This window comes from Callorhinus ursinus, unplaced genomic scaffold (genome assembly GCF_003265705.2).
Source record: "Callorhinus ursinus isolate GAN/ISIS: 27379988/994484 unplaced genomic scaffold, GSC_fseal_2.0 scaffold37, whole genome shotgun sequence".
NCBI lineage: Eukaryota > Metazoa > Chordata > Mammalia > Carnivora > Otariidae > Callorhinus > Callorhinus ursinus.
The window spans coordinates 8,303,389-8,314,498 of NW_027397099.1; the positions used below are offsets into that span (position 1 = coordinate 8,303,389).

Consider the following 11,110-nt stretch of genomic DNA (forward strand, 5'->3'; position numbering starts at 1 on the left):
TCAGAAGTCAACTGATTTAAATGTTAATCTCATCTAAAAAAATACCTTCACAGTAACATCAAAACTGGTATTGACCAAATATCTGAGAACCACGGCCTCACTAAGTTGACACATAAAACTAACCATTACAGAGCACAGAGGAAACACAAAAAGAGGCCAGGGGAGCTATGGGGAATGCCTGGGGAGAGGATGGCAGGAGATGAGACCTAGCGCAGACAGGGACATGGCATACAGGGCCTCATGGGCCATGTAATGGATGTCTGCTTTTTTCCTACAGGTAATGTGAAGTTTTTCAGGGGTTTGACATAGCATTTTGTCATGATCAAGCAGTGCTTTCCAAAACCAGTTCTTTGGTGAAGCTGTGAGCACAATATTACAGGGTGTGGGGAGACTGGTCTGGTAAGTAGAGCAAAGGAGAGGTGAGGACTAAGATGGTGGCAGGGAAAATAGGGAGATGCACCATAAGGCTGGAAGCATCAGGTGATGGACTGATGGGAAGGGTTACCAACCAACAGCCCCAGTTTTAGTACTGAAAGTCCTGTGTCCTGTGAGACCTCTTAGTCCCTGGAAACTGGGATGGTTGGTCACTATAGAGGAAAATGTCAATGATGATATTTATGTTTCTGGATATAGAAGGATCATCCTGAATACTCCCTAAGTTGCAAAGCTAAGCTAAGCCCTTCAGTTCATTAAACCAATGATTTTATATTTCACTAAGTGGGTTGGGTTGTCACTCACCCTAACTAATCTAAGATGAATGAAATAAATAAAGTTAAGGCACATTGAATTTCAACTTCCTCATTTAATATCTAGGAACATGCAGGCACAGAGAGGGTCACTGGCTTGGCCAAAGACCGAGACCTAGAGACAGAACTGGGATGCAGTCTCCTTTCTAGTATAATACTCTTATTAAATGCCCAATTCCCCTTGCATATTAAGAAAAGATCAACAGTTGCACAGGAAATATTTTCTAATTATTTCTGTTATCTACAAAGCAGAGTGGTCACTATTGAAGACTCTGTACATCCAGAAAATGTACTACACACACTACAATTATTGGAAACAATGTTTTGAAATTTTTCAGGGTCTTTTTTTTATAATCAGAAGGTTTTCTTTAAAAAAAAAATAGCAGTTCTTCTAACCTCTCAGAACCCAGTTCAAATCATCCCCCTTTATGGGCTCACCTTGAGCTGGAGAAAGATTTTTAAAGGGAAACCCAATAGCTTCCTATGTCTTTGGCAAGATCCAGGCATTGCTAGGCAGTTGGTTATGAACAGAATCAGCACCTGGGGTACTCCAGGTTTGTCCTGACATCATTCAGGGGGTTCTTCTGGAACAGATTCTAGCACATGATTCAAGCCCAAGAGCTTTCCGGTTTCTGGTGCCATGACTTACTGCTGACTGTTGGAACTTTAATTTTCAGGATAAGCTGGAAAACTTCACTAGTTACATAACTTAGAAGGACTTATCAAATGATGCTCCAAGGACAGAGAGGTTGACTGCACGTGTCAAGAAGGGGTAGCTTACATTCTCACAAACTGATAAAATTTTCACATTGGAAGAGCTGAGAAAACACTATTAATCAAATCTCCTCCTTGTTGGTATGAGCCAGGGTTCCAAAATAAGAAGGTGAGTTCCTTAAGGGCACATGGGAAATCTGGGGTAGATCTAGGGCAATTTTGTCTTTTTGTCTAGCAGTCTTTCCAGGGAACTGGTTATTATCTCTTACTTATTCTTCTGTTAATTTGGCAAAGAGAGAATCTCCATTGGCTTCTGAAGGTGCAGCTGCACTGTCTCTGTCTTGGGTTATTGGGCTAAGAGTATTAACACCTTTTATTACAGTCTTCTGAAATAAGATTTAGCAATTGAAGGTTACAACCAAAGTTTTACCCTTTATTCTGATGCCTGTATGACCACTGTTTGGCCCCAACAGGCTACCAACCCTTTGGGGCAGACTTTTGCTAGCCCACACAACTAGTCTACTGTGATTCATCAGCCTGGAATATAGTAGGGCTTCCCAGCCAGGGCTACCCACACTAAAGAAGCACTTTCGGGATATTCTCTACCGCTGTTCCTGGCTAAATGTCTCTATTCTGTCTTAAATTCCAGGATTGTAAATATTAGCACTATATCCCAAATGCTGTAGCTTTTGTGTCCTTCATTTGCCTAGTTATGGTTGAGAGTGGTTAAAAACACATACACAGAAAGGGAGAAGTCACAGGTGATCATTTGATGTGCAAATTGTATTTATTTAACCTTAAAGTAGCTTTGCCTAATGATGCTCTTCTAAGGAACTAATTCCTAAATCACTGGGGTTCTAGTAGCCCTGAGTGCTAGGACAAGTGATAAATTGGTGTCTAAACCTCTTCTTTTCTCTGAGCTCCCTCCATCCCCATCTGACTAGGATGGTTGCAATCATGATGGATTTCACAACTTTAAACAGCTTTTTCTAGACACTCTTTCCAAAAGAATTGATGAGACAAAAACACAGGATGTGAGAGAAAAACACAATATAAGGTAATTTTTTAAGGGCTTTGTTGAGCTACAAAAAGCTTGAGTCCATTTCTAGACTTGTGTTGACTGCCTGTTTCAATGGGTAAGAACAGGAGTCTCTCTGAGTTTCCATGTTTCTGTCTACAGTGAAGAATTTTTTCTTTTCTTCTTTTCGTTTCTTTTCTTTCTTTCTTTCTTTCTTTCTTTCTTTCTTTCTTTCTTTCTTTCTTTCTTTCTTTCTTTCTTTCTTTTTCTCTTTCTTTCATCTTTCTTTTCTTTTCTCTTTTTTTCTTTCTTTCCTTCCTTCCTTCCTTCTTCTCTTTTCCTTCCTTTCTTCCTTCCTTCCTTTTCCTTCCTTTCTTTCAAGAGGCAGAGAGAGAGAGAGAGAGAGAGAGAGAGAGAGAGAGAGAGAGAGAGAGAGACAATGAATTGGGGGTGGAGGCAGAGAGATAGAGAGAGAATCTTAAGTAGGCTCTACATAGACTCAGTATGGATCCCAGTGTGGGGCTTGATCTCATGACCCTGAGATCATAACCTGAGCCAAAATCAAGAGTCAGATGCTTAACCAATTGAGCCACCCAGGCACCCCTACAGTGAAGGTTCTTGATAGGCTTCTGTTAAGGTTAAAATAATTGACTTTTAGAGCCAGAAAGAACACTAATCTCCACTACCCCCAACCAAAACATAATCTTAGAAGTATTCATTTCTCAATCTAATTCCAGAGTAGCTAGGCAAAATGTGTCCTGGGAGGTTGAGGAGTGGGAGTGGTCAGCAATAGGTGAAGGCCAGTTCACTCCTGAGGGTTTCAAAGCAGAGATGAGGCTCTGGCATATAGGATCAGATCTCAGTTGAGGAAGAGTAAGAGATGGTAAAGGTCTCAGTCAAGGGATATAGGCTTCCTGGCCTAGCCACTGACCCCTCAACCTTGGGGATATGGCTTCAGATCTTTAGTCCCCTCCACAAAAATCAGCTTTTTCCAAAATCCCTAATGGTTTGGCTCATTTCTCATGTCTCTTCAGATACAGCCATATTGGGGGAATTGAATGAGACCGATACTGGCAGAGGAAGTCTTTTCCCTACAATTAAGGGAGACACAGAGGATCCAGATTTTAGGTTCAGTTGGGAAGCCAGAATCAAACAGCTCAAAGTTCCAGCTTTTACACAGACCATCACACCAACAAGGCTAAAGTAAAGTGTAGATTTCAAAGGTCCACAGCTAGGATGTCCAAGGTGAAGAGAGTAGGCATACCCATTTCATACCAAGAGGGAGCAACCTTTAGACATTCTTGTGTGCTGGTGATATTGTTTCTGTCATAGTCGGTGTAGTGGATGTGGATGGGTCACTGAGTTCCCAGCACCTAAGATGGGACAGACACTGATAGGACTGTCTGGGATAGTCAAGACATGGAACATGGATAATCCCACGAAAGATGTGATCAAGCAGAACCAGAGAATAAAATCTGAAACTGACTTGGGAACAATTTAAGAGGGCAGGGAGAGATGACACATACATGGACATAGTTTCGGTGAGCTCCAACAATTTAAAGGGAAGTTTGTTCTACTTCCCAAAATTTGCCAAATGCTCAAATCCAAGCAGCATTCATGGTCAGTTGGCCAGTGTATAATTCTCTCCAATTCCAGAGGAAACTCCTTGTTTCTACCCGTCTCAGTATGTCTGGTGCCCTTCCTTCTCAGTCAGCACTTCCAACTCCTAAGGGTTTGACTGCCCTGTGATTAAGGAGGTTTGTTGGGGTCTAACATACTGAAAAAGGGGTGTGGAGAAGGAAATAAATATTTAATGAGAATTTTGCTTCTGAGCCTTCTTCTTAGAGGGGGAAATGGAAATGAAAATCTTCACTGGAACCCTTGTTGTTGGAGGACAAGGAAATGTTCTTGCACTGCTGTGAAAACGAGCTGCTGGCACCTCAGCAAGAGGTAGCTCTGAGAGGGGAAGCCTTAATGAATCATGGAGTAAAGAGCCCTTTTCTGGAAGGAATTATCCCCAGGGCTTTCCCTAATAACATACCCAGTCCTCAGCTTGATGGATGTGGAGTGATGTATATATGCAGCATATGTACCAACGCTTCCCACCCCATCAAGATGAATCAGCTTGCTGGCCCACACAGAGGGGTTTTTTGGGGGGCTTCAAACAGTGATAGACTAGAGGACAAAGCTTTCCTAGAGGAAGCCTCAGAAATGGTGAGGAGTTGGATTTGTGACTTTGGATAAATCAATGAGCCTCTCTGTTCTTTGGATTTCTAAGCCTATAAAATAGAGATAATACTAGTACATGCCTCATAATTTTTGAGAATTTAATGAGATAATATTAAAAAAAACTAGAATTATTGACCTATAATAAACACTCAACAATATTTAGCTATTTTTACTGTTGTCATTGCTGTGGTGGTGGCAGTTATCTTGGCGGAAGTTGGGGCTTGGAACTGAAGTGTTGGATAATAGCTGCCATGTGAAGAGGTGGGAATGTGGCTGATTGCAGGAACATTCCAGGTCTTTTTAGTAGTAGGAGTTGACATGTATTGATTGCTTACCATGCTCAAAGTATCTGTTATTCATTATCTCATTGAACACTCATGTAACCAAAGATAAAGATATCACCACCACCACTACCACCACCACCATCATTATCACCACCATCCTCATTCTGAGAGGTAGAAAGCAAACCCAGGTTTGAATGATTGCAGAGCCTGCATCTGTTCTTTCTCCCATATTCATCTCTGCTGCCTACTCCAAGCCTTCCATTTATTCCAATGTTGAGACAGCCTAAAGTTATTATTATAGCCACTTAATGCTGGCCCTCGTTCCACCATGTCCTTTTTGGGTCCACTGTCATCACTGATAGTATTTACCTGAGCTCTCCATTATGCTCTTACCCTGAGATAACCCTGACCAGGTCCATTATCATTGTCACACCAAGAGGTGTCTTATTTTCAAGAGCCCTAGCTCTCCTAGGTCTTGGGAGAACTCTGGACATCAAATCCTTCCTTGTCATTCTCCTTGCTCCTATGACCTGTCCCAGATATTAGCCTCCTCACTATGACTGTAGGTATCTTGGCATTGTATATCAAAGCCAAATTTCTACCTGGGATCTTATTTCCAATTCTATTAAATTATGCTACTACCACCTGTCTTGCTACTTGTCCCTACATACACTGCACTTGAGACCCCTGGATGGGGAATGGCCTGATAGGGCCCGAGATCACCCTGCATCATGGGCCACCATGAATAGGGCCTCTTGTTGCCCCTCACTCTACAGCTTCAGACTTCAGTGTCAATCAAGCCCCACATCAAATAGACCAGCTCATTTGCTTCCTCTCTGCTTTATTCAGGTTTAGATGAGGAAGAAGTGATACTTACTGAGTGACAGAGAATTCACTCTTGTCTGAGGCCCAATTTTCCTCTATCTTGTCTTTGTTTGGCTTCCTTTCTTCTGTTTCAAGATGTCTCCCTGTATTCTATGTCCACATCCCTCTCACTCAGCCTGATTTTCCAAGATTTCATCACAGAGGATGGGCCCCCTGAGTCATTTTCATGTCAGCAGGAATAACCTACTATTCTGAGGAGATGCATCCGTACTTGACCCTGGGTCAGTCCCTTCATGCTGTGTCTTTGCTGGCTCCTACCACTTCACTCCTCAAATTCTGGGTCCTCATTAGCTCTCCTTCCATGTTCAAAAGGTGATTTGATATGGAAAGGTGAAGTTCATTAATGTATGTTCAAGTATCTTCAAAGATATAATCTCTTTCTCCTCCCTGTAGACATTTCTGTGCTCACACTGTTCATTGGAATAACATGGTCTGGACTGTGAACTTCTTGAGGGCAGGAACATTGATGGATTCATCACTGCATCTCCTGTAACAGAGGCAGTGTCCATGATCTACTGGGATCTTGGTTCCTCATTTTACCATGGGTTCACCAATCTCTTTGGAAAGGAGTCCACCTCCATAAGCTGACCTGATGATCTATTCCTAAGGTAGCCTGAAATGATTAAAAAACTCTTGGCTGCTTGGATGTTGTCTGAGTTTCACAGGTGGTCTTCAACATTAAGGGCTCTAATGAAGGTTTCCTCCCTGGTGATGTCCCTTTCCCCATGAGAACAACACACTCACTGTAAATAAATGAATTAATGAACAAATGAATGCCTGTAATACAGAGTCTCTGCTAAAATGGTCTGTTCAGCTTCAGGGGGACCACTGAGTGTCATCCTTTGGGGAGGAATAACAGATTGAGGGTCTTATAAGTGAACAGATGGGAAATTTGGGGGAACAGATGCAAGGCCAGGAAGGTCAGAATTAAGAGGCTCAAGGCCTCTTGACTGCTGGTGGCATTCAGGGTGGCTGCAATAATACTCCCCTGCCAGAAATTCTGCAAGGCCACAAGGCATATATCTGAGTCTCTCTCCCCTTTCTCTCTAATACGTGTTTCCAGTTCTCTGAAGGGACAGCAGGACTCAGTCCAGGTGAATCAGGAGCCTATATTGTATTCACCTTTCATTCTAGTACAACAGCTGGCTGATTGCTTTGGGTTACAGGGGTTTATGGTGACCCTGTTAATTGATGCACAAAACGAATCCATCAAAAGGTAAAGTGATCGCACTGCTTTCTGAGACAGCAGGAAAACTTAGTCTTTGCAGCCTGCCTTTTGTTGCTTATTCTATACCTGAGGTAATAATGCCTCCCCAGTAAACACCAGCAGGGAAACAGTTAAGCATTGTGTGGTATATTTCACTCCAGGAGGGCAGTTCAGTGTGTGATTGAACATTCCATCATCATTTGCCATCTCAAATTGCCCATAAGAAACCCCAACATCTAGATGTGGTGTTAGAACAAAGAAGGCTGGTTACTTTGCATTGTAGGCAGTGGGCAGGAAAATTTGAGCGAAGGCATTAGGATAAATGGCATGATTGGAGAGATGATAGAGAGGGAGATTTTTCATAGACAGCTTTTGTTGGTCATTTTTTCTTTTTAATGTACAAATGCCATATTTTGTAGGGGGAAGAGCAAAGAGTCAAGAAATGTGGTCTTGAATCCCAATTTCCTTTGATGAATACAGCATTCACCCTAGCATCTTTCTGCATGTATATGACAGTGTGGAATACACATAGATATTCAAGAAATAATGTTTTTCCTACCTGAGGAGCTGGAGTCAAATTTTCCTTTTAGGGTAAAGGTAAATTATTTCCAATGATTTCTAACCTTCGTCATCTTTTTTTTTTTTTAATTTATGCTATGTGCATGACCCAATGCTATGATTTTATGGCCATTAGTTCATTTAATCCCAGCAAATAATGCCTCAAATAAGTATTATAATTCCCATTTTAAAATGAAGAAACTGAGGCTCAGAAACTGAGTTTACATTGGTCATAGTGTCGGTATATTTTGAAGCCAGTCTTCCAGAAGAGGATTATTTAACTCAAGGGTTGGGTAAGACAGAATAGGGGTGTGGTCAAGGTCATTGGTTACCTGACCAGGTTGAATTTTGCTGCTACCACATTCCATCTTGCTAATGTCAGATTTACTTTACCTCTCTAAGGCTTCGTTCTCTTACCTGGAAAATCAATATAATGAAAGCACCTTTCCCACAGAGTTTTGTGATTACTACATGAGGTAATATATGTCATGCACTAAGTAAAAGGTCTGACACAGAGTAAATACATAATGATTGGTTGTTACTGTTGTTCCCATTACACTATCAGGGTACCTGCAGCCTCAGTTAGGGAAATAAACGTCTTCTCCATGAATCTTATACTGGAGGCTCTACGTTTAGGTGACTCATAGTTAGAAGACTATGTACATTTTCCCTGACAGATATGATAAGGCCATCATAGTAGGAAATGAGAGTAAAGGATGGTGTCCAAGGAAACTTAGGTGAAAAATGGGGAAGACTCATTGCCTTCTGCACTGGGCAATGCATGCAAGAGAGAAAAGTCAAGGACTTTTCCCAAATTGTTGGGTGAGTCAAGCTGTTGGCTGGTTTGCCATTAACCAACATGGCTAAATATCTGGAGGACGGAGCAAAGGAGGCATGTCTGTAGAGACCTCTTCTCTAGAAGGGTATATATCTAAGAACCATTGTGTGGAAATATTAATAAAAAATCCCCAACTAAATTTATGTTTTATTATAAATAGAGAACAATTAGCATCTGGCACCTAAACCATGGCAGGAGTTGCTCTGAGAGACTCAGGAGAAAGTACCTATGGTTCAAGGAGTCTACTACATCATACACTCTGTTCCTGGAGCCATGGACTCAGTGTTCGTATTTAATACTGAACCAAAATTCACTATAAAGTTCTTAGGTATCAGTTTGCAAAAGCCCTCATATAATTAAATCAGATTCACTTTTGCCCTGCAAATTAAAGGCAGAACAAGGTCAAGGTGTAAATCAGGCTTGATCAGAGCAGTCTTCTAATGAAAGCTACAACTGTGTCCCTGCCTCCTCTGTGTAGTGGTGAACATGAACCAAAGCCCTTTCTTCGGTTGGAAACTTAAAAATGATGCTGAAGTCTGAGCAGGCTGAAAGAATGGATGAAGAAGCACAGAACCATTTTTTCAAATCAAAAATTTCTCAAGTGAGGGTTTTCCTAAGAGACTGTCTTGGCCATTGTTCCAGAAAGGCACTTGATTTGCATCTTTAGGGCAAATGTTGGACTTGAAGGATGGCTGGCTAAGAGGCCAGGAGAACTGATTGTCTGCCAAGCATAGCAGGTGCTGGGTTCAAAGATTCAGTGATTCAAACCTATTTATTGATCCTCTTCAAGATGCCAGGCATTGATATCCATAGTGAGATGGAGGTCTTTGCTTTCATGGAACTTCTGTTCTTTGGGGGGAAACACACTAGTGAATAAAATGCCCTTGCCAGGGCATCTAGATGGCTCAGTCAGTTAAGCATCTGACTCTTGGTTTTAGCTCAGGTCATGATCTCATGGGTCATGGGATCAAGCCTTGCATCGGGCTCTGGGCTCAGAAGGACGTCTGCTTGAAGAGTCTCTCTCTCTCTCTCTCTCCCCCTCACCCCACTCAATCTCTCTAATAAATAATTTTTTTAAAAGATTTTATCTATTTATTTGTGAGAAAGAAAGCACAAATGGCAGGCAGAGGGAGAAGCTGGCTCCCTGCTGAGCAAGGACCCCCCCCCTCATGTGGGACCCAATCCCAAGACCCTGGGACCATGACCTGAGCCGAAGGCAGACGCTTAACCGACTGAACCACCCAGGCGTCCCAAATAAATAAATCTTAAAAAAAATAAAATGTAGCCCTTGCCTTCCCTGAGCTCAAAGCTTGAGAGATGTTGAGCTTTCTAGCAACAGCAAGGAGAGGCAGCAACATCTTGATCTAGTGCACAGGTTTTGGAATTAAACAGACATGGTTTGAGCTCTAGATCTACCAGTTACTTGCTCACTGATCTTGGAAAACTTACCTTAATTCTCTGAGTCTGAGGGCTCTCACAAAAGGCTACCAGGAAAGGCATGTGAGCTATTCTGGGAACAAGCTGATGCATGGTATCTGCTTCATATTACATATTGAATAAATTACAATGTCATTAAAAATGGCCTCAAGCAAGTTATTTAACCTCTCAGAACTTCAATCTCCTTATCTGTGAAGTGGGGATAAAAATCCCTCCCGCAGGGTTGTGAGAAAGATTAAATTTGGTACTTTCTGTAAGGTACCTAGCCACGACCGGAGTTCAATAAATAGCAAGGATAATTGTAAGTATTAAACAAAACACAAAATGCTATAAGCTAAATGCTCCAGAGTCAGCGTTATTTGCCCCTCTACAGACTGTGGAAAGTTTAGAAGGGGATTTTTAAAAGTCGGCAGACTGGAAAGTTCTTTAGAAAATCATCTCCCTGGGTGTCGTTAAAGATATATTTTGATGAGGACATAAACAATTCACAGACCAAGAAATTGTATTTCCCTTGTGGTAAGTGTCATCCAAAAATCTAATGGGAAAAGGACTGCAGCAGACATTCGGAACACGTCCACTCAGAGAGTAGCAAGTTGTAATAAAAATCACCATCTGAGGTTGGAACTGTTTGGGGTTTTCTTTGAGAGGATAGAAAGGGCCGTTTTTTGACATATATACCTGTTTCTCAGAAAAGCAATATTAAGTAACTCCCACTTCCATTTCCAAGAAAGCAAAAGAGACCCTTTTAGCAGCTATCATTTATGAGTTGGAGATTTTTCATTAAATGAATCCTGTTACTGCAAACCCACACGGGGTCACTCCTAGCAGGAGCAAAAGCCTGAACAGACTTGGGGGTCTCAGGGGCTGCCCACCCAGAGGGGCTTCTGCCATCACTGGCTCCCCCGGTTACACAGGGTGGTCTGGGGCTCCTCTCTGTATGTGGCTCTGCGCGCACATCTCTCTCCCCCTGCCCTGCCTGATTCCCTTTGTCTCTGCCTTTTCTGCTTGTCATCTTTCTCACTGGTCCACTTCCCCTTCTCTCTCCCCCTGGGCCTCTGGGCACCTCTGTTTCTTTGCCTGCATCCCAGTCTCTGTCTCTGACACAGGCTCTGTATCTCTGACTGTCATTTTGTTTCTCTGTTAGCCACTCAGTTCCTCTGTCTCTCCCGGGTGTTGTCTGTCTTTTCTTTTTTC

At 42.2% G+C, this 11,110-nt stretch overlaps 1 long non-coding RNA gene across 1 annotated transcript; it reads left to right on the forward strand.

Annotated features, from left to right (window-relative positions):
• The first annotated feature begins 283 nt into the window (after positions 1-283).
• On the forward strand, positions 284-6,553 carry LOC141370519 (uncharacterized). Its single transcript, XR_012374598.1, has 3 exons — positions 284-399; positions 1,424-1,629; positions 6,270-6,553. It is a non-coding gene; the product is annotated as an uncharacterized lncRNA (long non-coding RNA).
• Positions 6,554-11,110: the final 4,557 nt, after the last annotated feature.